The sequence below is a fragment of the Zophobas morio genome, unplaced genomic scaffold (genome assembly GCF_036711695.1).
Source record: "Zophobas morio isolate AGI-343-1 ecotype UQ-CSIRO unplaced genomic scaffold, CSIRO_AGI_Zmor_V1 ptg000017l, whole genome shotgun sequence".
NCBI lineage: Eukaryota > Metazoa > Arthropoda > Insecta > Coleoptera > Tenebrionidae > Zophobas > Zophobas morio.
The window spans coordinates 10,431,231-10,449,266 of record NW_026972122.1 but is presented as its reverse complement, the minus strand read 5'-3'; positions in this window follow the sequence as shown (position 1 = coordinate 10,449,266).

Here is an 18,036-nt window from a genome sequence, read left to right as displayed (position 1 = left end):
GCAACTAACGGGGCCAAATGATGTTCTTTGTTTTCTAAATATTTTATTTTTTATGTTACTTTATGATGATAGCACAAATAAGTTTCTGCACACATTTCAAACACGTCTGTGTTATTTTTCTGTAGCTTTAAATCTGTATTCAAACACTCTTCTGGTTTTTAGTCTTGGAAAACATTCTATTAACCCTCTGCGGCCGCAATACAGACATTTCAACTCACTTTATACATGTTCGAGGTAGTTTATGTCTTTAGTATTGCATACGTTGCATACAAAGTTCAACAAACCCTTTTCATCAAGAATCCAGACACGTCTTCTCGAAAGGAAACACGTATTAGAGAAAAGTACAATTTGAAGCCAGATAAATTATTTATTTTTCAGTATTCCATCTCGAATGAAACTTTCGCTTGCGTTGAAGTAAATACTAAAATAAAATTTTCTTAATTTTCAACTGAAAGTGTCACTCATAACATTTGCAATTGTATTTAACGATCTCCCACCTCGGTATTTAAATAATGATTTTTGTCCTACTTCTTCAATTGAGGAAATTTGATGTTTTCATTACCTAAAATTTTAATTAATTGCCTACTTACGTTTTCGGAGTGAGGATTTTAACGTAATCATAAATCACAGCAGCAGCTACTGGTTTTTAAATGAAGAAACTTTATTGCAATATTGGATTTATAAATTCTTCGCCTGTTGACGCTTGAGAAACGCTGGATATGCTAAGTTGTGGTATAACTATGATCTTAGAATCATTTAAACTTTATTAAATACTTTCACTTAGAACATAATATTTGATAAGATGCGTTGTAAACAGCAATTAATATTGCAGTGGCTGTGGCGTCGAAGTTGCAACAGGTTACAAAAAGAAGAAAATTTACTTAACGTGATAAATAAGTGAATTAGATAATGATGATTACTTGCTAACTCTAAGTGTTCATTTATTATGAAATTTGTGCTAATGATAATGAAATAGGGAAATGTCTGCTTCATTATTTGCTTCCAGTTTACAACCTTTATAGAGAGACTAGCTGTTACCCGCAGCTCCGCTTGCGTGGATTTCGCAATTAGGACACATTATTTTTCATCCCCTGATTTATTTTTTGATTTCAATTTTATTACTTTTTAAGTTTGTGCAGTCTTCATTAATAACAATATATAAAAGTGTTTGTTCTCCGCCTGACAAATCAACATAACTACTGGAGCTACGAGTAGAAACACAAAATTTGGACAGAAGGTTCCTTTCGTAATGTAAGCATCCATTACCCCTAGGTGTATGAAATAAGGACTGAAAGTTTAGGTTTAGAGTTAGAGTCCCGTGAATTTTTAAATACGACGGAGAGGGGGGGGGGGGTGATATAAGTGGCCATAAGGATTCCCATCTTAAATTTTATACCCCATGTTAACATGTTTGAGTAAAGATTTAAAATATTTAGATATTTTTGTCGCTAATAGCTGTAGGCAGCTATGGAAAAACAAACATTTACCTGACCTATTTAACTTGGTTGTCAATTTGATATTATTCTGTATTTAATAAACTTTCGTTGTACCTATAAAAGTATGTCATAGCTAATCTCTCTGAAATAGTCTCTGTTTTGTATGACTTCTTCACGTCTTACAGGCAAACCATAGTACTCTCAACATTGTCTTCCTAAAGACAGCACCGTGTCTTTAATGGAAATCAGACACTTGTTGTACACTTCATTTATAATCTGAACACTCTCTTGACACTCTGACTGAACTTGACAAACCCAAAGCTTTGCATAATGACTGGTATGTGAAATAAACGACACTATCAACAGTTTTTAAATCCGAGAATTATGTTGGCTCTCTCATTGCATGAAGAAGAGGATCAAGGTAGAAACATTCCGCGTTATTAGGGTGAACGGTGTACACTCTGCTCAAAGCTTGATCTCTTTTGACTCCCGGCGAACCATCAACATTGTTTCCACTTTTTCATCTTTCAAATTTGGTACTTTTCCACACATAGTATTAAGGTACTTCAACATAAAGAAAGATTTTTGCAAAAGTATCCGCTTTGCAAAGCTCAAAAAATGATAGAGGAGTAGTTTTCTGTGAATTATTTACCTTTTCAGTAACATTATTAAAGTCGTTAGGACTAAAATAGACAGCAGGCCATTTTCCAAGTGCACTGGGAGATGAAAAACCGCGGGAAATTGTTCATGTATAGGAAAGGCCAAGATTCTCCAGCTGCTAATATATCGACCACTTTCATATAATTGGACCTCATCATTGTGATTTTCAAGACCAAATAATCCTGGTTGGATCCTTTATTAACACATTTGCATATAAGTATATTTAATAGATTTTTTCTTTCAGGAGAATTCAAGGATATTTTTTGGTACAGCTACCTCATTTTATACACGGAAACACAAAATTAGAATACTTAAGAGAGAAATACTCTGACAATTCGTGACATAAAACACAACCGTCAACGCTGTTTGGCCTCACGCGTCCGACCGCAGACCGCGTTCGCGTCGCAGCCGCTCACTCGGTGACGTCGCGCCCTCCCCATTTCCATACAACTTCTTAAATTTCAAACGCTTAGGACTGATTTTTCCAATAATCCTACTACCTCTAGTATGCGAAAAACATATTTAACTATTTTAAACTTTGATTTTTAACCACTTTTGGATTAATACTTAACTTCTCCTGTTTCGCACATTTCCACCCAAATTATATTCCGTTGGGGATGAATATCAAAACAAAAATTTTAATCAGTCAGTCAAGACAAACAATTTCACATGATTACCAAATTTCAAGTAACAAATGTGTTGGAGGGTATTAATATAACATTTCAAGTAAACATCGCCATACAAATATTTTTTCTCATATAAACTTTGCCACATCATTTGATTTTCTTAGGGGTAGAATCTCAAAAACAGCTGAAATACGCGTTACATTATTTGTGTTGAAGAGCATTAATATCAAGTTCCACACAAAAATTTACAATAGAAATATTTTTCCCATACACAGTTAGTTACCACTTTTCACCCCCTTAGGGGTTGAATCTTGGAAAATGCTGAAATACGTGTTTCATTATATGTGTTGAAGAGCATTAAGACCAAGTTCCACGTGAAAATGTACAACAGAATTAGTTTTCCCCTGCAAACTTAGCCACCACTTTTTACCCCCTTAGGGGTTGAATTTCGGAAAATGGTGAAATACGTGTTTCGTTATTTGTGTTGAAAAGCACTAATACCAAATTTCACTAAATATTAACAACAGAAGTGGTTAGAAAATAGTCTTCCTGTACAAACTTTACCACCCCTTTCCACCCTTTTAGGGGTGGAATTTCCTAAGTTCCTTTCTTAGTGGATGCTTACATCACAAAAGGAAACTACTGTCCAAATTTCATGTTTCTAGCTTCAGTAGTTTAGGCTCTGCGTTGATGAATCAGTCAGTCAGGACAAACAATTTTATATGTATAGATGTTAATGATAAAAAAATGTGAATTCAACAAGTAAGATACTCAGAATGAAACATTTAGTTGTTGCACCACAAAAAATGCTCAAATGACAAGTGCAAATAGTGTAATTATGATTATTATATTTAGCAGATCATTTTGGGACAAATGGCTAGCTAATAACCCAAATTTTAATGACATGTGTATCACGAAAGCATGTACCCAACTTTGTTAATGACAGCTTTTATTAGCAAAAACAACTACTCATTTTTTAAGCCTGAGGTGCTCACTAATTTGTAAATTTGATAATTACTTTGTATAGGTTACATAGAAAAAAATCAGGGACGACTCGTGCAATAAAGCACGATTTTAAAACCGTTTTTATAAAAATATTATTAATTTGTTTAGCTTAGTATTGCTGTTTTGTTTTACGGTTGAAAGTATATTCCAATAATTCTTAAAGGCCAAAGTTGATATTACTTGTGGTTAAACCTGTGGCTAAACCTTTCAGACGAACCAGAGAGAAAACGGTACGCAATAGACTTGAAATAACAGTAGACAGAACTTCTAAAATTTTTTACTTTATTTTAGATTTCATTATTGTTATATGACATGATTTATTCGAATTATATTTCTTTAGTCTGCTTTTGGTGTATTTCAAAAATTACAATACTTTTTGTCTATTGATTTCATCGAAGTGAATACATTACATCCAAGATAGATGAAGCAAGAATTTAACCTTTAAAAGGTGAATTATAATTAATAACCATTTGACATTAACAATTATTATAATGCAAAGGTTTATAAATAAACAATAAAACGGACTCTTCTCATGTATCTGTCACTGATACGTGTATAAAATAAGTTGACTGCAGCTCTGGGATTACAGTTATAATATGTAGTAACATGACTGATCAATCTTTTTTTTTGATCAAGACTTTGTAGTTACTTCATAATTTTTCAACATCATAACTGTTTGAATTTTACTCCGAAAAAAATTATTTTAGAGTTCATATATTATCAAGTGGTGCCCCCATTTACTAAATAAACAGGAAAAATTAATTATTTTTTTCTCAGTCCTATACGTGATGACTGTCTACGTAACTCTTTATGCGCGAGATATTGTATGTGCAAACATTTAATTTAAAAGTCAAGGGAATTAGATAATCTAACTGCTCGTGACATGCAACCAGTGTGCAACTTTTTTTAGGTCTTACGTCTTGGCTATTGTTTGTTTGTTCCCAGTTAGTTAACAAAGTAATCTTTATGCAATGCAACGATTATTTTTATTTTGTTCTCGATACGGCACAAGTAAAGCTAAAAAGGGTTTGGTATGAGATAACAGATTGTGGAAGCTGCCGTCTAAACTGAAATGAAAAACTGCACTAATTTCTATGATTAACCTGAGTATGATAGATAAGAGTTGAGAAGAAAAAGACGTTATTAAGAGTAACGATCTGGCTGATTATCTTTCGACTTTCAACTGAGTGACATAAATTGTTTCATAAATGGTTATTATTTACGAAAATTACAAGTAATAAACCTACGTTTAGATTGATGATGAAAGTATATTCCATTTAATAATAACTGCCACAATATCGCGGAGACTGCAAACTAAAGAGTTTTATTCCTGGAAGTCTGACTGTCTTTGAAAACATATTATCCTGTTTTGTTTTGGTGTTGTTCAAAAACACAAAATAAATTTTATAAGTAGTGTAGTTGCTGCAATTTAAGTTTCTGTTTATTTGTTGCTTAAATTAATTGTAGAATGTTTAGAAAATTTGAAGTCAATGATCTATTAGGACATTCCAGGCTAATTAAGTTTAGAAATGATTCTGTAACGAAGTGGGTGTTAAAGCTATGTGATTAAACGTTTTAGGCTTTGATGATGGCTTCATTTACATAATAGTAGAATTTTGAGCACGTCATGATTTCCTACGCAGCCACGTAACAATTCTTTAAAAAGTAAGAGTGTGGGAGTATATCTCGTAGTAGAATCGTTTTAAGGTACTGATGACTGTAGATTTAACGTGAATTAGGGGACAACTGAATGAAAAAAAATAGCAAGATTTCAGACAACTGAAGAGGTACAAAAAAGTTCTAGACGAAACTGGTATTTGATTTTGGAGGAAACAGGTTTTGATTTTTTGTCGACAATTAATAGCCATGGTTCCATTAAAGTGTTTTCAATTATAAATTTACCACTAAGTAGATTATAATAATAATTATGTTAAGGAAAGTATAATTCTCCGAAAATGTCAAGAAAATGTTCTATATAAACAAAAACCGGTTTTCTGAAATTCTAGAGATTTTGTTTTGCATATTTTCTGCTGTATAAATTTAGATTATTTTATCTAAAATTTGTAAAAAAAGTTGTTGCGGATATTAATAGAAAATTCTTTTTATTTTTGTCTTATGAATTTTTTGTTGGTTTCTAAATTAGCAGTTATGTTCGACTGATCTGTTGAAATAGTGAAAGATTTTCTGTAATTATAATAATTCATTCATATCATTTACACACAAAGAGTTTGATTTTGCATCATCCGTAGTAAACTGGAATTAGTTTGCTGACTTGACGCCAAAAAAGCACTTTGTTTAGCCATATGACAATATCACATTCACAATACATTAATAAATCTTGTGGCATCTAAATCATGTATGTGTTTTTCACGAGAGGCAGTGGAATTCACTCAGAGTTCAAGCTGCACTAATAAATAAATTTAGAAGGCATTTCTGCTTTGAACGTTTTTAAAATTTGATTAATTATTTTACGAATTAATACATTAATGCAAACAATTCGACAAATGTTTCTGTCAATAAACCACAACTGCTCATTGTATCATTTTCTGTATTAAATGTTGAAGAATTTCGGCACTTGAACCAGAACTAATTTTGTCTAAAAAAATAAAAAAATATATACACAACATACGTAGGTAACAGGTGACTAAAATAATTAATGATCGCAGTTGGTTGTGTTTTCAAAAAAGTATGTTGGTACCTTAAAAAATGACTTTGTGCATGGAATATGGTCCATCTAGCGAATGACCCTTGAGTATGAAAAAGTAGGTCTTCCGTTTATATCTTTCTATCGTTTGGGTCGATTTTGATTAGAGAGATAATCTGAACCGGTTATTGTCAAATTGCAAATGTATTTTGGGAATATCGTGTAGATGATAAAACGCTAACCAAAATTTCCTAGTTATCCCCACCAGGAATATGATGACGTCATCTTCAAATTTTGCATCACAACTGACAAAATCTAAAACCGAATGCTTGAAATCTTGCATTTACAACTTTTTTCGACGAAAACAAAGAACAAAAAAAAATACTTAATTTGCATATTAGTGTTTGCAAATATGATTCGCAGACGGGTTATTTTATTATGGTTATTATTATTAGATACCTATATTTCTTATATATTTTTTCTCATTTTTGTTAATAGTAAATAAATCAAACGGATTTTGCTAATTTAATTTTAAAAACATGAAAGTTACAAATTTTTGTTGACAAGCCCTAAGAATTTTCTAAATCGAAGAAAAATAAAATGAAATCGTATGTGGTCTGGAATGCTCGTAAAATTCGATAGTTTCAATTTTAAACTACTGAGAATTATGATAGATAACTCCGCATACAAATCTGTGATGTTGGTCACTGGTATGTGTTGAAAGATGAAATATTTTTCATGCAGACACATCTAGTGGATACGCTAATGACACGTCCTTTTGGCAAAATATTGTATAATGATAACACTGAGATTCCAAATCCAGCGTTTTGTCAATTGTTTTCTATAATATTTTGGAGCGCTAAAATTTAATGCCATGTTGAATTTGATATCAAACCGAAAGCTCTACAAACTGTTATCAAGTCAAACAGTAGCGATGCCCTTATTATTACGTTACTTGCAAACTCTGGAATATATAAATGTTTCAGTTTTACTCCTCTGAATGCTTTATTTTTTAATATTGAGTATTTAGCAACTTGTATATTATAGCTGATAATTCAAAATAAAACTGATCGTCAGACACTTCAGAAAAAAGAAGTACCTACCTATCACCTACATTATAAAAATTATTCTATTAGCAATATTTTGATCATATTATCTAAATATAAAAACTAAGTAGTAAATAAAAAAAAATGCTAGAATAAAAATGTTGAAAAAAACTATAATAAATCTTGTGATTACAATGCATACACGTATACACTCAGGAAAATTTGCTTTTTTAGGTTTATAACCAATGATTCACTTAAAATAATTGTAAAATTATTTTAAAAAACGGATCAAAATGATTAAAATTTTGATTTTTATGTCCAAAATTATAAAATTAAATATCAACAAATTTTAAGCTGTTTTAGCTTTTTGTAAATACCAGTTCCAGCTATTGAAATTTCAAGAATTTTGTCCTGTTTTTTTAGGTATTTTTTTAAGACAAAATTTTAAGGATTTTGCTGTTTTTTAATGTATTAAAACAAATTGGTCGAAAATTGTTTCGACAGAACTTCCCTCGGTTCTGAAGTACAATAAAACATGTCCAGCATTTTCTAAAGGGCGCACCCTCAGAGGCGTCCGTCATGGTTTGTCTGTCACAGTGAACTTTTCTATCAGCGATGGGTACCTGTACCTGTACCTGTTTAGATTAGTGCCTAACAGATTCATTCGGATTCGTGCTAGCGTGCTGACCAGTTCACTTAAGTTTCCGCGAGTTATTGTTTGCGATTTAAAAAAATAAATTTAAAAACCACCCCCTTCTGAAGTGTACATGTTACGCTACTGACTGACGGTTCGTTGTCAGATTCTGATGACTTACATGTTGAACTTAAAAAAATCCATTTCTAAGAACCCTTGACCTTCAAGTCTAGGTAATAGTAATCTGACGCTCAAGTCTTTGTTTATGTTTATACATCGAAAGAATGTCACGTAGAAATTAGATTGATTTGAATGAGCTTACCTTCTCAAAACACAAGACTAAAATTAGTAATTAAACCACAATCGAACAAAATGTTCTGAATGTTATATATAATTCTTATTTTATCATTATTATATCATTTTTTTTTTAGGGGGATGAGTACATACAGTTTCGTCAAAAATTTACCATTCTTATGATAACTCTAAAGTATCTCCAATATTTCAAAGCATTCGATTTGGCAGTTCTTAATTAAATAAACAAAATAAATTCACGCGTTGGTTATTTTTTTTAATTACCCGGTGAAAGCAATTCCAAGAAATGTGAATGGAATGATAAATTACTAGCATAGATTCATCATATTTTGGACATTTTAGATATTCAGCAAAGTTTTGAGGTGACGTCATCAATTTTTTGGAGGGGATAAGCAAATATATTTTGATTAAACATTTATCATGCTTAACATAACCAAAAAATATCTGCAATGTTTCAAAGCATTCGGTTTTGCAGATAAATTGAAAAACGGTGTTTTATGATTTTGATTTCTTTTTCCAAGAATTTAGATCTTTCCGGTAAAAATTCAACACGGCGTCATAAACTTCATGGGTAGGACTATGTTATTTTATACAATTTAAAACCCATTTACTATGTGTAATTTTGACGTCATTACATTATTGGTAGGGATGATTAAAAAAATTTTGGTTAGCGTTTTACCATCTTCAGGATATTTATAATATAAATACAAAATTTGACAACAATCGGCCCAATACTTTCGGAGATTATCTGTCTAATAAAAATCCGGGACGGCAGACAGAACGGACAGACAGACAGACGGAAACGAGAGACCTATTTCTTTGTACTGTAGGGGTCATGAAAGGTCGAGAAAACGTAAAAGTAGAGAGTCGATCGACGGATTCGATTTTTACTGCTACTTCCTTTGCTTACGCTCAGGAAGTAAACATTGAATTTTTCAGGTCGTCGACCTTTTTTTTAAGTTTGTTCTACATGTACCTGTTCAACACAATTTAATCTTTGCGTCTAAAATAATAAATTCGCCTTCGGCTCATGAAGCCTTCTTGTTTTTATAATGATTAAGACGCGTTATAATAATGAAATTATTTTTTGATCTAAAATAAATAAATAAAATAACATAAAGCTCAAAGCTTCGCTGATTTTGTGATTAATAAAATTAGCCACAATTAAATGAATCTCATTTTTCAGAAAGAAAACAGGCAAATTGAATAAATACAAAATCCGTTCGACACAAAAAGATTTCTGGGTCTATAATTAATAAATTCGCCTTCGGCTTATGAAGCTTTGTTGATTTTATAATAAGTAAAGTAGCTCTAATTGACTATATTTGCAATTAATCAAACAAGATTTATGCTTGAGTTGAAAATTATTACTGCTTTAAAAATCAACTTCATATGGCGATTTGAAAGAGTGAGAAGTACGTAAATCGTTCTAACATTTTTACTACAGTGTAGTTTTTACGTAAGTATTGTAACAAATCAAATACTTGGCGGACCAGGAGGCGCGATAAAGGCACCGGGGCAGGGATTATATTTCGTGACAACCATGCCGCGACGACGCCTCGAGAACGGGGTTATATTTGACCGTGGGAGAAGAGGAGTGAAATCTTCTTAGGTGGTAGAGAAAAAGAAGAGGAAAGCATGGTATCTTGTTTCCTAAATGTAATCATCACCGACATCGTACCACGATGGGCTACGTTCCCGGTCGCCGCCCCCTATCACACGTACCATCATAACCACCAAGTGCGCTATGAGGCGTACCCCGAAAAGAGCCGCCTCCCCAGGATCCAAAACAGCTCTGTCCAGTGAGCAGTCGCCGCCAGGGAGAACATAGAACGATTTTGTCCGGGTTTCCAGTTTCCTAAAGAGTTTTTTTAATGCGATATTTTTTTATTTAGAATTATAGAGTAAGAGAGAGGAAATAAAAGCCGAATGTTGTTTTTAAGTTTAACTGGAGTATTATTTCTAATTGTCCAATTTAACGTAAATAGTTTTCTTTAATTGTAAAATTTTTTGAATTAAGTCGTGCAAAATCTGTAATATTTTCGAGCTTACCAATTTTGAGTCTCTGCAGTACGATTTTTAAACTGGTTTAAACAAATCCTGTTTTTTATTATTTCACAATTTTTTGATATGTATAGTGTCAATTATTGCATCTCTTCTATCGGTCATTTATGTAGAAAGAAAAAAAATATGTCCTGTACTGGGAATCGAACTGAAGACAAAAGTTTTTTTTTATTTAGGCAGAATTTAATTTTGCGCTAGGGGCTCTTTATTTTTATTGATTATTGAATTGTTCATTTTAATACTTTCTAAATATAGATAGTATATCGTTTTAGGTATTGTCAGTTTGATGTTCCGTCAGCCTTATATTTTCAATCTTTTCAATCAAGTTTTCTTAGTTTTATTCCCACAGTTTGATGGATTAAAGAATTAATTTACTAGCGTAGCCGTTTTTTTATAAGAAGTGTCCACCTTTCTACGTCACATTTCACTAATTAGTGGAGTTTTTATTTTTTAGATACAACCGTTTTTTTTTCCACATAAAATTTCTCGCTATTTGTTATCTGAAATCATATGCATTCTTTTAAAAACCGGTCATGCGATATATTTAATGATCGATTACAGCGAAACTTAATTTATCGCATGTCACCAACACAATATTATTAAAAATTTGTATTGAAAAAAAAAAAACATATTTAATTCTAATGGATTGTTTCCGCATCGCATTAGGCAGATTCTTTTACAGAAAACCGGTCTAAGTTAATAGTAAAAATGTTGACTTTTTACTATAATAAAATTTGATTGTGTTGTACTTAACATGTTATATTAAAAAAGTGGCCAAATAATGTTTACGACCGAACCAGAAATTGGATTTTTATGTGTAAAACGGTAAATGTAAATGTAAAATAAAATTATATGTTTTTTCTTATTTTTACCGTTAGCTATAATAATAGGTGCTGCAAATTCTTTAAATTATAATATTTCCGCATGCGTGCTAAGTGAATTTAAATTTTGTTTTTGTAAAGAAATATGCGAAAATAACTTGTATTCCTTGACTTTGCAACAGCTATCACCTAATTATTTTTTGTTGTTATTTGATATTTGTTTAAAAGTTAAATATTTTTTTTATCGTTTTTTCAAAAGACAATAACAAATGTTAATCATTTTATAGTTTTGACACCCTAAATATGTTCGTTAAATATAGGCCGTGTGAAATGACATTTCACGTGTGTGAAATTCCATTATTAAATTACATTAATGAATTTTTCATCACGTGAATAATTGTTATGCAATTATCTAAGGTTGTGTTGTGAACAACATGCTATTCGTAGAAGATTGTTTTTATCGACTACAATTTTATTACCCTGTAGAATTAAAAACTGTAGTAATTGTTTAATAGACCACAAATGACAGTTACTAACAGCCAGTAATTTTAAAATTTTAATGCGCCGTCCATCGCTTAAAAAACACTTATCTCACTGCAAAAATTTTTCTGTATGTTGAAATTTGTTTTTCAACTAGGTATCTACTTGTAATCTATGAAGTTATTTCAATATAGTTCAAAACATACAAAATCGGAGTCAAAGGTAGGCTGTTCAGTTTGACCAAAATTTTCTTTGTTTTAAGAGAAAGTTTGTTTATTTGAAATAAATTGAAGAAATGAGCTTTGTTACCTACATAATTTTCAACAATTTCGACGACCTGATGGTTGGGGTTCCTGAAGAGACTAATGATCAATTTTAACTGACTGTAATTCATTCAATATGTTCTGAGTTTTCTTTAAATAAACACAAGAATTTATTACAGTTGTGTTATTTTTGTTTACAGTTTACAGTTATTTGGGAACATGGTGACTATGAGGAAAATAGAGTAAATTAATAGTATATTAAAGAACGAGTTTCATAAGGCAAATATTGAGGCACGAATCCAAATTTATAGAACGAGCGGCGAAGCCGCGAGTTATATAAAGGATGAGTGCCTCAATGGCCTTATGAACGAGTTATTTATACTATTTTTTCTACCGCACACGTTTTTTCCCAAAATTTAATTGAAATTTGCATTTTTTTTAATCTGGGGACTTTTGTCGTGGTTGGTGATGGGTTGGTCTGGCACTAACCCCGAAATATTTGAGGTTCGAATTTTCACAACAACTGTAATTCGAACCAATTCGAGTTTTTGTAATTTAAAATTGGTTAAAATGTCTTGCGAAGAAGTTACGCGTCCGGAAACATGGGAAATTTTAAGTTTACATTTGCCACTGACATTCATCTGACATTTCTCGTCATGGCTACCAATCTTACCGATCAAAATTACACCAGATCTATTAAAGAACGCCTTTCCGCTATTAACGAACTGCTGTGACGTCATTTGCGTGCGTTAACAGCTCTATTAGAAAACCAAAAAACGTGGGCGGTAGAAAAAGTCTGTATGGAGATCACATTCCTTCGCTATGAAATTAATGTTATAGCACTCAGCTGCTATGGGGAAATGCATAGAAACGATAAATCTGTAAAACGAACAGCAAAAGGTTACATGGTTTTCTAGTAGTACAATCTCATGGTACAAAATTATTAAAACATTCTGATAGTACAGAAGAGTCTATAGAATGACGATGGTCATGACGATGATGCTGACGGTGGCATAAAAGTAATAATTTGAGAAACCGCAGTTGGACTCTTTCAATCATTTTGATAATAATAAAGTGCAAAGTTGGTACCAGATCAGAGTACAGTATTTCAGTTTTGATACTACAAAACAAAAGTAGAGATTTTTTAAACTCTTGTTGGTACCACAAAAATCTGTTTAGTTACTATATACAAGCTGATTTAGCGCAAATGGCGAATTTGACTCAACCCGATAGGCACCTCAGAATACTGTTCGGCTACTCCTTGATTCATAGTAGGATTTAAAAAATATCATGAATCCAAGTTTCCAGTTTTAAGTTACTGTCAATTTTGAGAAGTTGAACATTATTTGAAAAAGTGCCAAGATATTCGTTTACTTACCAATATCGAGAAAACGGACATGATCATAATTAATGGAGAATGTCAAAAAATTCTCAAGTGGCGGCAGATTTGTACGTTCAGAGATATCCCGAACGTAAGCATCCAACAGATAAAATTTGTTACATTAGGCCCGAATTCTATAACTTAACCTTTTAATAAGGGATCCGTTTGTTAAAGGCATTAGCGTAAAGAAAATGTGAAAGTGTATCCTTTAAAATCTTATCCTCTATTGCATCCGTTGGGGAGAAACTTGTGCGTCAGTTCGACTTTATGTAAAGGAACGAACGGATGTTTTTATTACGATAGTATACGCTTCTAGAAAAGGAACGCTTGCGTTTATCATTGTGTCAAGAGAGACGGAATCTATTGTACATAACCTCAAATTTTCACAATATCGGTATGGTTGGTGTGACGGGCTGGGGAGATTTTTAAACTTAACTTTTGTTAATTTATGAGATATGAAATTCTTGTCGTGGTATTTGTGCCTGACATACAGTAAAAGTATTATTTATATGCTCGTAGGTTGGTTTGTGATGATGGTAACACATTTAAAAAACTTAAAAAAAATAAACATTTTATGAAATCATGTACATTTTTGGAGATATCAGCACTGGCCCCTTATGTACCAACACACTGGAGTGGCAACTGGTCAGGGGAGTCTGGCCTTTAATGGATTTTTTGGTCATTTATAAGTAAAGGCTCCTCCACAGGAGTTGTTTTTGCAAAGTTGTTTATTAGTTACCAGTCTATTTGGAGCATCGTAAAAGTATTTGTATTTCCACCAAATTGGGCTTAATTAACTTTAATATGACGATTTTCAGTGCTTTTTGCTAATATTAACAAATTTAAATCATGAAATTATAAAACTGGACAAAGACATCATTGTTCTGACTCATATATATCTTTATTGTAATTCCTCTAGGATAAGTAATCACAGATTCTCCATTTCTTCCCTTTTATTTAGAAACGGTCACTATTAAAACTAATGAAACTGACAGATAATTTGCATAAAGTGACACATATGGCCATACGTTGCACAAGGGAAACTATAAAGGACTTCACCTTTATGCAACGGATCTATAAGGGTCCTTTACGTTTTAGAGAATAGGAATGTCTTTATGTAAAGGACAATCCTTTTACCAAAGTGCCTTTATACTTTACAGAATTCGGCCCTTAGTCGGCATATCGCAGTGCCGGGGATTTCAGGTAAGGGCCGTTTCCTGGGAAATCAAATGGGACTTTTCAAATAAAAAAAAAACAGATAAGTCAGTTTACAGCTTAATTTAGTCCTTTGGTACACGGAAATCCTCGGAAACAGGTATGAACATCAATATCTTCTTCTGAGGTGTTGACCATTTTCGTCACGTAGTTTTTACTTCCCGAGCGTAAGCAAAGGAAGTATTGTAATCGAGTCCGTCGGCCGACTCTCTACTTTTACGTTTTCTCGATCTTTCATGACCCCTAGAAGACGAAGAAATAGGTCTCCCATTTCCGTCTGTCTGTCCGTCTGTCCGTCTGTCCGTCCGTCTGTCCGTCCGTCTGTCCGTTTGTTGTCCCGGATTTTTATTAGACAGATAATCTCCGAAAGTACTTGACCAATTGTTGTGAAATTTTGTACTTATATTAAGAATATCATGTAGCTGGTAAAACGCTAACCAAAATTTGTCTAATCATCCCCACCACTAATGCGATGACGTCACTTCAAAATTGTACATAGTAAATGGGTTTTCAATTGTATAAAATAACATAGTCCTACACATGTAGTTTACAACTTTGAATCGACTTTTCACCCGAAACGTCCAGATTTTTGGAAAAAAAAATCAAAATTATAAAACAACATTTTGAAATTTAATTTTTAATCTGCTAACCAGAATGCTTTGAAATGTTGCAGATGTTTTAAGGCTATAAAGAGCATCATAAATCTTTAGTCAAAAAATATTTGCTTATCCCCTCCAAAAACTTGATGACGTCAGCTCAAAAGTTTGTGGAATAAATCATATCTAAAATGTACAAAATATGATGAGTCTGTACTTGTGATCTATCACTCCATTCATATTTTTTGGATTTGCATATACAGGGTGACTCAAAAAAATTAATGAATGCGTAAATATATTTTATTGATTTAATCAGGAACTACAAAACCGAATGCTCTGAAATCTTGCAGATGTTTTAAGGTCATAAAGAGCATAATAAATGTTTAGTCAAAATATATTTGCTTATCCCCTCCAAAAACTTGATGACGTCAGCTCAAAAGTTTGCCGAATAAATCATATCTAAAATGTACAAAATATGATGAGCCTGTACTTGTCATTTATCACTCCATTCATATTTTTTGGATTTGCATATACAGAGTGACTCAAAAAAATTAATGAATGCGTAAATATATTTTATTGATTTAATCAGGAACTACAAAACGGAATGCTCTGACATCTTGCACATGTTTTAAGGTTATAAAGAGCATAATAAATGTTTAGTCAAAATATATTTGCTTATCCCCTCCAAAAACTTGATGACGTCAGCTCGAAAATTTGCCGAATAAATTGTATCTAAAATGTACAAAATATGATCAGTCTGTACTTGTGATCTATCACTCCATTCATATTTTTTGGATTTGCATATACAGGGTGATTCAAGAAAATAAATGAAAGCGTAAATTTATTTTACTGATTTACTCAGGAACTACAAAACCGAATGCTTCGAAATCTTGAAGATATTTTAAAATTATCATAAGCATGGTAAATTTTTGATCAAAACGTATCTGGTCGTCCCCCCTAAAAAATTTATGACGTCACCACAAAATTTTGCTGAATAAATCCTCTCTAAAATGTACAAAATATGGTGAGTCTCTTCTTGTGATTTATCATTCCATTCAAATTTTTTCGATTTGCATATACAGGGTGACTCAAAAAAATTAATGAATGCGTAAATTTATTTTATTGATTTAATCAGGAACTACAAAACCGAATGCTTTGCAATCTTGCAGATGTTTTAAGGTTATAAAGAGCATAATAAATTTTTAGTCAAAATATATTTGGTTATCTTCTACAAAAAACTGATGACGTCAGCTCAAAAGTTTGCCGAATAAATCGTATCTAAAATGTACAAAATATGATGAGTCTGTACTTGTGATTTATCATTCCATTCATATTTTTGGATTTGCATATGCAGGGTGACTCAAAAAAATTAATGAAGGCGTGAATTTATTTTATCGATTTAATCAGGAATTACAAAACCGAATGCTTTGAAATCTTGGGAATATTTTAAAGTTATTATAAGCATGGTAAACTTTTGTTCAAAATGTATTTGTTCATCCCTCCTAAAAAAATTGATGACGTCACCCTTAAATTTTGCTGAATAAAACCTATCTAAAATGCAAAAAATATGATGAGTTTGTACTTGTGATTTATCATTCCATTCATATTTTTTAGATTTTCTTAAGAGGTGGTTCAAAAAAATTAATGAAGTCAATTTATTTTATTGATTAAATTAAAGGCAACACTTATTATTAGTATTACACCCCAACCAACCCAATTTGGTAGACACAAAATTTGTTGAAGGAAAAACTCGGTTAAAACATAAGGGCAGCACGCTTATTCACATCGACTTTAACATTACAGACCTGCATTTGTTTTATGCGTTCACTTGGTTCCGCGAATGTGAAATAGACATGTTTATAATCAACCAATTGTGAATTTCACCGTCAAGAATTAAAATAAAACCCAATGTTTTATATAATAAGCGGAAGTCGAAGCAATAAAACCGATGGTCGTTTTGTTTACAGTTTCTCTGTTTGACTCTCACGTATGCTGCTACGCCTGTCATCTTAAATTAAGAATGTTTATACATACACGATTTTCAGTTGCCTCTGATACGTATACGTGAGTAAATTGTTTCGTTATTTTATTGATTATTACAAATCAATATTCAAAACGACCCAATTCATTTTCCCGAAAATTTGAGAATATAATAATTTTATTCTTAGTATTACACTACATCTATCCCAACTGATATACGTATTCTTGCAAAAATGTTGATGACGTCATCGCATTTTTTTTTAAATTCCCACTACAAAAATGTAATGAGAAAAAAAACACAATAGGCATGCAGTCGTCAAGTTTCCGACAGCGAGGGAAGTACTGTCTAAACTCTTTAGACCAATTTTTTTTTTTGGTACCTGTCGTCCTATCATTGCCGAGCCAAGTTTCCGCCCCCGGGATGCATTAGACACCCCTATTTTTGCCGAGCCAAGATTCCGTCTCTGGGGTGTGTTAGACCGCCGACACCGATCTTGTGGCTTGCTGGATTTGGGGGAAAACCTACTGTCGACTTTGACCTACTTGCCTTCGCCTACGCTAGATAGCTTGAAACTCTCCCTCTTCTCTTTCCCTCTAGTGTTATTAGTTTCTTCTTTTCGGATGTTCGAGTTTAGATAGTAATTATAGTAGTAATTCGTAAGTCGCCCAGATTTAGTTGTAAAGGTTATAGTATATTATTAGCCAAGGTTGCAAAGCCAAGCATTCTAGACCGAGCGCAAATTAGAACCCGAGACGCGCAGCGTCGAGGGCTCTTAAGCGCGAGGTCTAGAAGTGGCTTTGCAACCGTGGTTAATATACTATTTTTTTCACTAGTAGAAACCATAAGACAAGAAATTGAAAAAATAAACGTTC